At 35.2% G+C, this 15,308-nt stretch overlaps 1 pseudogene; it reads left to right on the top strand.

Annotated features, from left to right (window-relative positions):
- Positions 1–764: 764 nt before the first annotated feature.
- On the top strand, positions 765–4,539 carry LOC140956197 (probable small nuclear ribonucleoprotein F; annotated as a pseudogene).
- Positions 4,540–15,308: the final 10,769 nt, after the last annotated feature.

Genomic DNA, 15,308 nt, shown 5'->3' with positions numbered 1-15,308 from the left:
ATACTTCCAAAAGCTTTATTGAATATTGAATATTGAATATTGAATATTGGAAGTCAAATAAGATATGTGTGAATTGTTAAAATATAAAATTACTAATTTTCCCTTCTCCTTTTCAAATTACTAAGCATCTGCATTCCCAAATCACGAGGTTGCAAATTTCAGCCTTTTCAAATTTACACCAAATTTCTATTTTCTTTCATCCATACCTTTCTATCTAATTTCTTACCTCTTTCATTTGTATTTAAACACATCACCTCTAATCTTTATCTTTACCCCATTATCAATTAAGTTTCTCATTAAATTGACTAACAATTTGATTTAAAGTCTTGTTTCATTATTTAAATTAAAGATGATAGGGTTGTTAAATCAATGGTGATAATTAATATTTCTAGCAATTATTTGAAATTATGACTGTGGTCACTATTTTAAAATTATTAATAATTCTCATATTTAAGAATAATAATTATGATATTATAATCTCTTGCAAACAAAATATAATTTATTTATTTTAAAAGATTTGTGACCGATTTGCGACCCAAATGTAGTAAAAGCCCTTGGGTTTTGAGTCATTAAAATTGGACCCAAAATCAACAAGCCCTTGACACTCGACTTTCTTCTTCCTTCGTCATGGCCGTGAGTTCTCTCTGCTCTCTGTTCCCTTTGCTCTTGTTCTTGCGTTAATTGTTATTATTATTATTATTATGGCTTTGAAAGTTTAGCGTATGTAATGTAATAGTTGATGGTTGCTGTGTCTGGATGTTTGCATGCAGACTGTACCAGTTAACCCTAAGCCCTTTTTGAACAATTTGACTGGAAAGACTGTTATTGTCAAAGTTTAAATGGCGAATGGGAGAGAAAGTTATAAACTCTGTTCCTCTTTTTAGTTTCCCTTTTATATCTTACTCTCCTTTTCTCCTTATGCTTTTGATTGGTTGCTTGGTCTGTCTTTCAGGTTTTCTTGCTTCTGTTGATTCGTACATGAACCTCCAGGCACTGCCTTTCCTTTTCAATTTCTTATCTTACTTCTGAACATGCATGTTTTTTTTTTTTCAAATTAAATTTTATTTCTTTACGTTACGTTATTTTGGGTTGTAGGAATCCCTTTTGCAATTTCAGATTTTGTTACTGAGCTTTGTACTATTAATGGAATGTGATTTGCAGCAGGGAAATACTGAAGAGTATATTGATGGACAGTTCACTGGAAATTTGGGAGAGATTTTGATCAGGTAACTTAAACCAAGAGTTGATTCAAAAGTTTATATGTTATTGGTATATGTGTTTTTTGGCATGAAAACTAAGCTCAAAGAGAACCGCAAAGCTCCTTTAAGTTTCAAGGACAATGGGTACAAGTAAAGCTCTTTGGTCTTTAACTGATTGTATCTTAAAAAAGAAAAAATTATGTATCTCCATTTCCTCAATAATTGGGTAAAGCCTTTTGTGACGTTGTTGACTTGTGAAAGAAGCAGGATATTTGCTCCGCTGTTAAGATTTTTATATTTGTCTCTCCTTTTTTATGGTTAATATCAAACATGCTAAAGCTAAGATTGCACATTTACCATTCATCTATAGACTAGAATGATAGAGTAGTAACCTGCTTTAAAAGTTGGGAAGAGATAAGTTTTAACTCTATTGCTGATTATTGAGGCCTTAGAAACCTGGTTCTGATGACAGTGATGTGTGCAGTAATTGTGTAAACTCTTGCACGCCATCATGAGAGTACTGTTTCTTTACTGAAATGTTTGACCTGAGACGAAGAACAATGAAGAGTTAGAATTTATCCCCATGAAGAAGGAGATGTTGGTGTTATAACTAAAAGAGGGAAATACTCTTAAGTTAAAGCTTAACATGAGATTAAAGCTGTTAAGAAAAAAGGTAGAGGGTCAGATATTAGCATGATTTGTCCTTGTGAAAGCTAGCGCTTATGCCCATGAGGAAAAGAATCATGGCACTACAAACAAAAGAGAGAAATGCTTTAAAGTTGAAGCTTACCATGACACTAAAACTGTGGAGACTAAAGACTGAGAGTGTGTGTTCATTAGCATGACCTGTCCTTGAGGGATCCTAGAACTTGTTCTTGTGGTAATTTGTTCCAAGAGCTTGTCTAATTCTTACAAGACGTTTAGGAAATTAAGGTCTCTATTTTTCTAGTATCTTTTGTGTTTAACTAGACTTGATGAATGCTATCTATATGTCACTATGCATTTGAAGTGTGGCATCTATGGTAGGGTTTTTTTTCTTCAAAGTAATGTTGCGAGCTTTATGGGTGAAGGACAGGATTCAGTTGTGAGATAGTTATGAGGTAACAGATGTTGTCAAATTAAAAAGTTCTCTAAAATCATTTGTGCAACTAGGGACAGAGGGGTTACAGTTTTGAAACCATGATTAGAAAGAATGGCTGTGAGATATCTTCCTTAGGCATTAGTCACTTTTTAAGAACTAACTGATTTTCTACAAAGGCTAGGCTAAATGCTAAATGGGAGTAGCTTTCTCACCTAAAAATCTAGTTACTCGTGTAACTGAAGTATAATTAGTAACACCAGCAGGTTTTTATTTTAAATATACCACTGTTGAATTAGAGCTGTTTTGTATTGTGTTCAGAAGAACTTTAAGCCTAAATATGCTCTCAAACCTGTCTGACAACTGAGTTTGATACCCACAAATCCCTTTGAAGTTTTTTCTAGTGTAAAGCTCCATATTAAACCTTTTGTTGGTTCTTCTAGCTGTTACTTTATGAAAGAAAATGATGATTTTCATAAATTACGCTAATATTTGCATGTCAATGATTAGATTACTGCTTTTGTTGTTTTGTCATTTGAATCAGTTTTGACATAAGGCTTTCCGAAGCATATGTTACCATACACGTCTACCTGCCTCAACTGTACCTAACACCAATAGAAAAGGCAACATTACTACTAAATGAACCCTTAGCATGTAATATCTTTCTTTAGGTTCAAAGCTTTCAAAGGTTTAGCCTCTTTTTGAAACTTGTGTCTTGAATCTTTTCCAAAATCTTGAGACTATGGGAGAAATATCGATTGATTTAGATGCTTGGAACCAATAGAAAGATGGGAATAGAAGCTGAAACAGTGTCAGGGAGAAAAAAAGGCTTAAGCCTAAGATGACTCTTAATGATTTGACTTTTGTAATTATTAGTATACGCAACAACACATAGGTATGGTGGAATAAACTCAGAACTGGTGATATTTTGTTACGTTATGGTCTCAAATATGTTGGAAGTTCAAACATGTTATGGTTGTTTTGTGGCGTTACAACTTTGAGTACTATCTGCAATGTTCAGTGAGGTCTACTAGTTTACAAACTCCTTTTTTCTATTTATTTCCATGTTTCATGCTTCCAAATTTAGGAGCAAAAGCTAAAATTACTTTCAGTTAATGATTATAATAGAGATGGATTCCTTTGTATTGGTCTATAATAAAGTACGAGGTGGAAGATGGACATAAGATGCAGATACTGTAAAGTCTTTTTATTTCATGGTTGTGTAGACCTAGAAGTGGAGTTTTTTTTTTTTTTTTTTCCCTTCCAGATATTGAAAAAGAAATATGTTAAAGGCTACTCTGGAAGATTTTATGCAATTTAATACATCCATAAAGCATGTAAATAGTAATAAAAGACAACAATGAAGCATGCATTTATCTCTACATTGAAAATGTCTACTCCAAACAGGCAACCTTTTGTGTATTACACACATGCATCACTGCATATTTGTATTTGTTGTTCTTCTATAGGTTGTAGGTAAGAAGTGCAGGTAGAGTTCCAGACACCTATAGTCAAAGTGGTGCATAATTATGAAGCAAAAGAGAGCTATAGGTCCCCAAGGAGCGTAGCGTGATGACAAAGGGCTTGAAATCTGCACAACAGGTCTCGAGTTCGAGTCAGGGCGTGCACCTCTTGTAAGAGCCTGGAACAGCCGGGGTTTTACTCACTCACCTGAGCCCACAAAGTGCGCTTTTCAGGAGATGAGGTTTCCTTGAATCCAAAAAAAAAGAGAGAGCTACAGACATTATGTTATGACCACAAACAAAATAGTGAATTAAATTTTGGTTTCTATAATGCCTTTGTATGTTATAATGTATGTTGCTTTTGCATGTCATTAACTCTTCAAACAGCTATTGAGATGGTCATTTAGTTAGGACTTAGAAGTACTAAATGTCTCATAACCTCTAAAAATATTATTTTTGAAATTGCTTTATTTTGTGCGAAAGTGTTTTAGAATTAAGCTTCATATTCCTTGAGAAGATTTACAGGATCTGTTTGCAAGTTATCTGCAGATGCACCAATGTTCTCTACCGTCATGGAGTTCCGGAGGATTAAGAGATAGAAGATGCAGAACAAGACTAAGAAGAGGTCATCAATGTATGTTCAATCATTGAGTTAATAAAGAACTCCGATAGTTTTGATTTTCATTTCGGATATGCTAATATTGTACATGTATTTTAATCAGAGTTGTGCTGTTTGCTTTCAACATGAGCCATGATCGACAAATCCATACCACCTTAATTTAACTGTTGATTACCTGCATATGGGATTTGAGCAAACACTCTGTTTTGCACTTGTTCTAGAGTGATCCAGTTGAATGGCTCACTGATTCCATCTTCTTGTGTTGCATAACTGATGACGCGGGATAATAAATAATAAGAATTAAAGCAAAAAAAGAAAAAAACTTTAGAAAAAGAAGAAAGTTAAAGAAGATAAGAAAGGAGAATAGAAATATACAAAGTTAATATTTTCATTAATCAACAAAAACTCCCTAATATTTAGAAAAGTACGATATTAATACTAAAACCCTAACTAGAACAATCGATTGGGCTTATGACTCATTAAATAAAATACCCAACAATAATTAAATCAAACTTAACAAATAAAGCCAAATTAATAAATCTCAACTAAAAGTTCATATAAATTAAACCCAAAAACATGAGTTAAAGTTTCTCAATGATTTGGGCTATCCTTCATCGTCTATGATTATGCGTGTGCGTAAACAATGTTTCTGGTTTGGTGTTCCCATCAATTCTACCAGAGTTGGAAGAACTCGACTGGAACTCGACCCAGTCGAGTATAGGTCAAGGCGACTCCGATAACACTATTAAAGATAAGAATCAAGATGTTGTGATATCTCTTTGATAATCCAAGTATAGTCTAAATCTGGTCGTCGAGCCCATATATTGGGATTTGCTAAAGTTCACAATCCCTGGTAAAAATAACTTGTGTATTCAAAGTAGCATTAATATTAAGTGTATAATGATACTTAAGTAAATCAACTTAAAATTTGTATTGTTCATTACTTTGCTTAAATTTGTTTAATGATCTCAACATACAAATTATGAACTCTACATGCTAACAATTCAGTTGACTTAGACATCCTATCGTGAGGAGATATGAGAAGGTGCTCTAAAGGCTTCTCACATTTGTAACTATGAATACTAAATGATTGAAAGTGTGGAATGAGGCAAACATTGTTTGAAACCTATATAGATATGGTATGGACAAATCAAGTAAACTAGGATTATCTTCATCTTCCTCGTCACGTGCATGAGGTAAAGGATCAGGAAGCGCAACATGTTACTCTAAACTTATGATGTGCTGGACACTAAGCATATGGGGTGAGGAATCAGGTAGTTTATGAGGACTAATATCACGAGACTCTTATAAAACCATATTTATCTTTATAGGTGATTCCACCGAAGAGTTCCTAAAAACTTCCTCTACCATTAAAGCAGATATATCAAATTCTTCCTTAACCTCATTCTCAAGCTCACGTGGACTCATTATGTTAAGTCCCTTTTCTTGCACATCATCGTCATCTAGGTTACTAAAATCCTTAAGATTAAGCTCATACACTTCAACAATACAATCTTTCTCTTTGCCTATATCCTTATATTTTTTTATGACTAAGGGTTTAGAGGTGCAATCTAAAGAGATATGATCAAATCCTAAACAATTAGTACATTTGAAAACCCTTGAACTCACCTTAGACACTTCATTAATAACTCATTTGCTCTTATCTTTCTTATAAAGTTGGGCACTACTAGAATTAGGTCTGTGGGGTGGAGCACATAACAAAGAATCACTACTTCTAAATTGGGACCTAGTATGGATATTATAAGAGTCTTGATGATTCTTCCACTGATTCTTTGTGGTCAACTTGTAGTTTTGAACTAAGGTACAAGCTTGGTCAAGGGTAGATACACCTTGAAATACAACTTCTCTTATAAGATCATCATTCAAACCTTTACGAAATCTACGCAAAGTCATGACTTCATTCTCTCTTATGGCACATCTCATCATGTAATCATTAAACTGTGTTATATACTCATTGATAGACTTATTTCCTTGTCTTAGATTGTTCAATTAGTCTAAGAGTTTATTCCTATAAGACTGGGGTAGGTACTTTTCCTGAAGTTTTGTTTCATTTTAATTCAATCAGTTATAAGAGATTTACCTCTCATCTCTAAACAATCCTCAACATCTCTCCAATAAATTTTGGCTTCACCAATAAGCATCATCTTAGCAAAGCTAACTTTTTTATTATCTGACAAGTTATGACACTCAAAGAATCAATCCATATCACGAATCCACATATCAAATATCCAAGCGTCATGACGACCGTTAAAAGTGGGGGCTTCTGTTTTGTTAGAACTCATGACATAAAAGCATGCAACACTCACTTAGAAATGAAATTGAGATCACAAATGATTCTTACAAATGAAGTCACAATACAAAAATAAAGTTAATCTCATTTTATTTTTTTTCTTATGTGAAGATTAATCAAGAACATATTATGCTAGGAAAATTATAAGCATGCAATGCTAAGTGTAAATGATTAATCAAATAATGATCACAACTTTTCAATAGTTTTAGCAAGTTCAACAACTAGTTGCTAAATATCAATGAAGAAAGAGGTTGCTAAGCAAGAGTTAACATATAACAATGCAATGTGGGATATATATATATATATATATATATATATATATATATATATATATAGGTACAAAAGTAATATTAACGACAACTTTGAATACCAAGTGTACCAAAACAGTAATATCAACAAATTAAAAGATAGAGTAATTTACCAATCAACATTTAAATTGTCAAATTCGATCACGAATGGACCTCAAATGACATGCCAGCTGACATGGCATTAGTGGATGATGTGGTGATGCCTAGTTACGTGGTGGCTAATTGGCATGATACATCTTTGGAGTGATGATGTGGCGGTTGACTGGATCTAGAGTGTTGGCATGACAGCTAACGTGGTAGGATAAATTAATTTTGCCTTAAAATTCTTCTTCCGTACTACAATTGCTAAGTTTCCTTTCGTTATTTTGCTGATGGCGAGGCGTGACTACTGCAGTATCAATAGGTCTGAAGGACCAGTTGTGGTGACTACTGTTGGTGCTGCTGCTGCTGAAGGGTGCAATTTAGCGATGGCTGAGGCTAAAGATAAAGATCTACTATGGAGACAGCAACTCAGTGTGGTTGCGGGTTGTTATCTTTTATTAGGATCTGTCAAGTTGAATGGCAGTAGAAAGCTAGTCGGGGCAGAGGTTGTGGCATGGCTGGTGTCTTGGTTGGCTGGTTACGGTGGCATAGGCTAAGATTATTGTAACCCACTGATCTGTTGCTGCTGTTAAGGACTTCCTATTGTGGAGGCGCTGCGGGAGTGTTGGAGGTAGTAAATTAACGTGGATATGTGGACTAATGTGCATGTCTTCTCAGTGGTGGGTCTGCTGCTGTGATTGGTTAAGGCGTCGCTGATGGCAGGGGCACCGCTGCTGAAAATTTGATTGTTGTCGTTGATGATAAAAATGAACAGTGATTTGTTGTTTTTTTCTCCCGTAATCAAAACAATAGGATTTTTTTTTTAGATCAAATCAGATATAGGGTTAAGCATAAACATGTGGATCGTTTAATTGTTAGAATAATTTAAACTCTAGCTCTGATACCAAATTTGATGCGAGATAATAAATAATAAGAATTAAAGCAGGAAAAGAAACAAGCTTTAAAGAAAAAGAAAAAAAAAGCTAAAGAAGAGAAAAAAGGAGATTTGAGATATGCAAAGTTTACAATATTTTTATTAATCATAAAAAATTCCCTAACTTTTAGAAAAGTATGATATAAATACTAAAACCCTAACTAGAAGAAGCAATTGAGCTTATGACCCACTAAATAAAATATCCAACAATAATTAAATCAAACCAAATAAATAAAGCCAAATTAATAAACCTCAACTAAAAATTCATATAAATTAAACCCAAAAACATAAGCTAAAGCTCAATTTCTTAATGGTTTAGGCTATCCTCCATTGTTTATGATCATGCACCTGCATAAACAATGTTTCCGGTTCGATATCCCTGCCAATAACCGTGTCAATATATGGTCACAGCCTAATCATCATTGCATGTCGTATTTAGTTAATAACAATTAAGTATGATTGCTTGAAGTTACCAAATTATGATGACTTCATTACTGAACTTTATCCTTCCTGGTCGGAAGGGTGAGAATGGAAGATGGAAGAAGAGAGTAGGTCGTCAATTGAAGCAATTCTTTTATATCTGGTTAACGAGCAGGAGAAAAAGAAAGTAGTTTGTCATTGTTTGAAGCGTTTTTTTTTTTCTACTGGTATCTTTCACTTCCTTTATCCTTTGCAAACCACCGCGGCTGCCAACCCCGCTCTTGTATCTTTCGGGCCTGGAATCCATATAAAAACTGTTAACATTATGTTAGTTTTACATTACTATTACTTAGGATTAATATTATTATATCAGTTAGGATTTGTTGTAACAGACCACAATTATAGGTTCTTTCCGTAGAAGTCAAGGAAAGCTTTATACTACCTACTGCTATATAAAGGCAGGTGTATTGATGAATTAACAACTTGAAATACTGAATACAAAAGTTATGAATGAAATTCATACAGTGAAACACATTTTATTATGGTATCAGAGCACGGTTAAGCACTACTGATATACATTTTCCCCTGAAATCTCCTTCTTGATTAAACTTTCTTTTCCTGTATCATATCTTTCTCAGTTTTCTACTCTGTTTCATCCATACATTCTTAAATACTTCCTGCAGAGTTCGAATATCCTGCAAAGAACGACTTCAAGATCTCCTCTTCTACATTCTAAACTTACAATCTGTTCTTGAATACTTTCTGCAGTTTGATCTTGAAACCTCTCCTTGAATATTCTAAAACTTGCAATCTGTTCTTGAATACTTTCGGCAGTCTGATCTTGAAACCTCTCCCTGAATATTCTAAACTTCCAATCTGTTCTTGAAAACTTTCTACAGTCTGATCTTGAAACCTCTCCCTGAATATTTTTTTTTATTTTTTGAAATCAAAACATTCTTTTTTCCTTACAGCCTTTCTTGCATCCTGAGATCATCTTCTTGAAAAAAACTGTCTGCAATCTTTACTATCTTCTTGAATACTTTCTGTTTTTCTATCATTCTTGTTTGTTTTTTCTTTCATGATGAATGATAAAACAACAGAATCAACACCCATTATCCATGTACAAACTGAAAACTCTGGATTCACAACCAGTGTTATCCTCACTGAAACTAATTACGATGTATGGTCTCAGATCATGGAAATGCAGATTGCAGGAAGAGAAAAGCTTGAATATATTATGGGCAAAACACAACCACCACAAGATATTGATGCTTCTTATTCAAGATGGTATGCAGAAAATCAAAAGGTTAAAGGATGGCTGCTAACATCTATGTCACCAGAAATCATGAAAAGATACATCCGACTACGTACTGCAAGAGAAATTTGGAAAGCCTTGTCTAAAGCCTTCTACGATGGATCAGATGAAATGCAGCTCTTCTCACTTAACCAGAAAGCCTTCTCCACGAAACAGATAAGTAGACCACTATCAACATATTATGGTGATCTTATGGAAATCTTCCAAGAACTTGATCATCGCGACAAAACTGAAATGAAAGACCCGGATGATGTTATTACTTACAGAAAAATCTATTGAAAGGTTACGGGTACATATTTTTTTGAAGGGATTGGATGCAGAATTTGAACAAATTCAAGGGGAAATTCTTAGAAAAGATCCAATATTGGATCTTGAAGAAGCCTATGCTTATGTACGCCGTGATGCTGTTCGCAGAGCTACATTGATGAATGAAACTGGAGCTGGTCATGCTGAATCATCTGCAATGATGGCACGACGAGGTAAGCCTAGAATATACAGATCACATGGCCCTACCATTGAACAAAACCGAACATCAGAAACCCAGAATAGCAGCTATGAAATTGGAAAGGGAAAATCAGAATATATCTGCACACACTATGGTGAGACTGGACATACAAAACTGAGATGTTATGAGCTGATTGGGTATCCAGAATGGTGGGATCCTGCTAAAGCTCCTAGTAAACGAAAATCAAAACCAAACACACATGCTTTAGTTGCAGTGGCAGAGCATCCTTCAACAATGACCAGCCCCACGACTCAAAAAGAATCTATGGCAGAACACCCTTCATCAGTCACAAACGAAGAAGTTGGTAAAGTTTTTCATACTTGCACTCTTAACAGTAGAAATGAATGGATAATTGATTCTGGAGCTACTGACCATATGACGTTTGACAAGCTGTGGCTTCAAGCCGTTAAACCATCAGAACAATATGTTATATCCTCAGCAAATGGTACCTCATCATCTGTTAATGGGGAAGGTTCTGTCATCCTTACTGAAAATATAAATCTTGATTCCGTATTAGTTGTTCCAACTCTTAATTATAATTTACTTTCAGTTACTCAAATAACTCTTGCTTTGCAATGCATTGTTATTTTTTGGCCTAACCTTTGTGTTTTCAAGGATATTCGAACTCGGAAGACAATTGGTTATGGTACTAGAAGAGGAAAGCTCTATTATCTGGATTTAACACCAGCAAGTTGTCAGCAAATGGCTTAAGCATTCTCCATGAATAAATCCGCTGCAAACTTTGAATCTGCAACAAACTCTGAAATTTGGTTATGGCATAAACGTTTAGGTCACTCATCCTTTGGATATTTGAAAAAATTAATGCCGAAACTCTTTGCTCAGTTACCTGACACAGAATTTAAATGTGATGTCTGTGAATTGGCTAAAAGCCATCGGGTTTCATTTCAAAACAGCATGCATAAAAGTCCAGCACCTTTTATGGTTGTGCATTCAGACGTATGGGGTCCAGCAAACACTTGCTCCCTTAATGGTAAACGATGGTTTATTTCCTTTATTGATGATCACACACGTATGACATGGATTTGCCTAATGAAATGCAAAAGTGAAGTAAGTTCATTATTCAAACAATTTCATAACATGGTAGCCACACAATATAGCTCTGCAATATAGGTTCTTCGTAGTGAAAATGGTGGAGAATTCATCAATCAGGAGTTGAAACAATATCTAATTAATCATGGAATTGTTCATCAAACCACTTGCCCTTACACCCCTCAACAAAACGGGGTTGCAGAACGTAAGAACCGGCATCTTCTTGAAGTTGTTCGAGCTTCTTTATTTGAAGCTCATATGTCAACTAAATATTGGGGCGAAGCTATCACAACAGCAACATATATTATCAACAGAATACCCTCAAGCACATTAGGATTTCAGACCCCATTGAGTGTTCTTCAGAAGAAAATAAAATCTCCTGCTATGTCACATTTACAACTAAGAGTCTTTGGTTGTACAGCTTTTGTTCATATTCACAAACCATTAAGGAATAAACAGGAACCACGAGCACTCAAGTGCATATTTGTTGGCTATGCCTAGCATCAAAAAGTTTATCGCTGCTATCATCCACCAACTCAGAAACTCTACATCACGCTGGACGTTGTATTCCATGGAAACAGAATGTATTACTCTGATGTTGAACCTTCAAAACAGGAGCACGACAAAGGTAATTGGCAGACATGTTATTATGACCTATATATTACAAAAGATAAAAATTCTAGTAATACATCCTCGCATGGAAATAATGAAGAAAATATAGAAGCAGAACCACAACAAACCACTGGTATTGAAGAAAACCAAATAGAGGTATTGCAACAAGAAACTCAGGTACCTCAGTTGTCAGCTTCCCAACTTCAAATGACTCCTGAGTCTGAATCCATAAATAAATCTCAAGTAAGTTCTGAAACTCAACTCAAAGTTCTACCCCATAGAACCACGAGAGGAAAACCCAAAACTGTGTATGAACCTCTTCTCACCTCTAAACCTCATTATCCTATGAATAATTTTGTGTCCTACCACAGATTATCAAAGGATAATGAAACTTTCGTAAATCAAATATCTGCTATATCTATTCCTAACAGTGTGCAAGAAGCCATAACAGATTCAAGATGGAAAGAAGCCATGAACGAAGAAATGAGATCCCTTCAAAAAAATTCCACATGGGAAGTGGTTGACCTCCCTGCAGGAAAGATACCGGTTGGATGTCGGTGGGTGTTTACCATTAAACATAAAGCAAATGGCACCATTGAAAGGTTTAAAGCAAGGCTCGTTGCCAAAGGGTACACTCAAACTTATGGGATTGATTATATGGAAACATTTGCACCGGTGGCTAAAATAAACACTGTTCGTATCCTATTATCTCTGGCCGTGAACCTTGATTGGCCCCTATATCAACTTGATGTAAAAAACGCCTTCTTGCATGGGGATCTCCAAGAAGAAGTATATATGAAATTACCTCCTGGATGTATTATGCAAATCAAAGGAAGCACAAAAGTATGTAGATTAAAGAAATCCCTATACGGGTTAAAGCAATCTCCAAGAGCTTGGTTTGGGAGGTTCACTACTTTCATGAAATCCATCGGATACAAGCAAAGCAACTCTGACCATACGTTATTCTTGAAGACAAAAAAAGGAGGAGAAATCACAGCTCTGATTGTATACGTTGATGATATGATAGTAACTGGAAATAATCCTGAAGAGCAGAAAACATTACAGAATCTTCTTGCCCAGGAATTTGAAATGAAATCTCTTGGTCACTTAAAACACTTTCTTGGTATTGAAGTATCAAGATCGAAAGAAGGTATTTTCTTGTCTCAACGAAAATATGCTTTAGATTTGTTAAAAGAAACAGGTATGACAGCCTGTAGTCCTGTCAGTACTCCTATAGAAGAAAACCTGAAACTGAGCATACATCCACAACAAATTCCCACTAATAAAGAACGTTATCAAAGACTAGTGGGAAGATTAATGTATCTTGCACATACTAGACCTGATTTAGCTTATGCTTTAAGTGTAATTAGTCAGTTTATGCACTCCCCTAGTGAAGAACATATGAAAGTTGTCACCCGTATCCTGCGCTACCTGAAATCATCTCCAGGTAAAGGAATTCTATTTAAAAAGGGGGACAATCTTAAGATTGATGGATATACCGATGTTGATTGGGCAGGGTCAATACAGGATCGAAGATCTACATCAGGATATTTTACATTTGTGGGTGGCAACTTGGTCACTTGGCGAAGTAAGAAACAAGAAGTTGTGGCTAGATCCTCAGCCGAAGCTGAATACAGGGGAATGGCCAAAGCGATATGTGAATTATTATGGATAAAGAATTTGATGCAGGAATTGCAGGTTGAGCAGATAAGTCCTATGAGATTGTTTTGTGATAGTAAGGCGGCATGCGACATTGCTCATAATCCTGTCCAACATGATAGAACTAAGCATGTTGAAGTTGATAGACATTTTATCAAAGAAAAATTGGAGGCAAAGATTATCGAAGTTCCTCATATTCGATCTCAAGATCAGCTTGCAGATGTGCTGACAAAGGCAGTATCCAGCCAAGTTTTTCATACCAGTCTTGACAAATTGGGCATGAATGATATCTATGCACCAATTTGAGAAGGGGTGTTAACATTATGTTAGTTTTACATTACTATTACTTAGGATTAATATTATTATATCAGTTAGGATTTGTTGTAACAGACCACAATTATAGGTTATTTCCGTAGAAGTCAAGGAAAGCTTTATACTACCTACTGCTATATAAAGGCAGGTGTATTGATGAATTAACAACTTGAAATACTGAATACAAAAGTTATGAATGAAATTCATACAGTGAAACACATTTTATCAAAAACAACATTCCATCACACTACCATCAAAACCACAAAGAAAAAGTCGACTAAGCACCTCAGCGGTGAAAGATAACAGTAGAGAAACCCCATTGTATTATTCCTATTGCTATAAAATTACAACCAAACATGCAAGTATCTTGAATAAAGCAAATTATTCATGTTAAAAGTTAAAGTGACGGATTAGTGATTTAAGTTAGAGTCTTTTTTCTCTAGTTTGTGCCTTGTTTGTTCTCTTTTGAGAGTTTTTCTTCCCCCCGATATGTCCGAGTGTAGTCTTTGCTATCTTTCGGTGTCTTTCCTCTATTCAAGATCAAATTATCGTGCTCCTACATCCCTGATTCCATTCCCGTTTATTATATTCACAAGGTGTTTTGCTGATTCTGGTTAGATGCTTTGCTTTGTACCGGTGTCAGCCTCTTTCATATCTCTGTTTATCCGATGCTTTTGTCTTACTGAGTTGTCCCCACTCCTTTGAAGTCTAGAAACTTCAATTTCTTCCAAGAAAGGGCACCAAGTTGCCAATTTATGTCTCTTGTAATTGCAAGTGGCGATTCCTTTTCATGTAAATTAATGATAATGATATTGATGTGATTTCACGCGGTACATCTCCGTGTCTTTTTGTTGCCCTCGTATAGTAGCTAGGAGGACCATTTTCTTGTGGTCTAGGTAGTCAGATACCAAGCAGTTTGGTTTGGTTTGTTTCTTTTCGAGCTTTGTGGCTCACAACATAGTGCACTTACCACCAATTTGTCCTCTTTTGCTACTAGATACTGCTAATTGTCAACTTTATGCTCGGGTTTTTAACGTGACGAGTGTTTCCCTCGGTGCCCCAGGTCAAACTTTGCCCGGTAGATTTGCAGCCATGGATTTTTGGGTTACATCATCGCGTTGTGTTTTGCTAGTGTCTCAACAAAATACAAAAGATACAGAGAGATATAAAATATAAAATAAATCTGTTTATTTAGTTTTGGAGTTAGTTTTTATACCTTCAAACAAAAGATACAGAGAGATATATTTCTTTTCTTTTCTTTTCATCTTTTTTATTCTAAGATAGTAACTAAAAACTACAATGCGGATGTGCTTGTGTGTGACAATCTATGTGATAGTTGATTTTGTAAAACGAGTTTCAAGCTGCTCTTGAAAGAATCTAAAACCCTTGTTTCTTCTGTCTGTAGTTTATATAGAAATCCCGTGTTTATGGCGAAAGAAACT

Source organism: Populus alba, chromosome 12, assembly GCF_005239225.2.
Source record: "Populus alba chromosome 12, ASM523922v2, whole genome shotgun sequence".
NCBI classification, from domain to species: domain Eukaryota; kingdom Viridiplantae; phylum Streptophyta; class Magnoliopsida; order Malpighiales; family Salicaceae; genus Populus; species Populus alba.
Note: the sequence above shows the minus strand (reverse complement) of the source record. Positions and strands in the feature narration are given on the sequence as shown.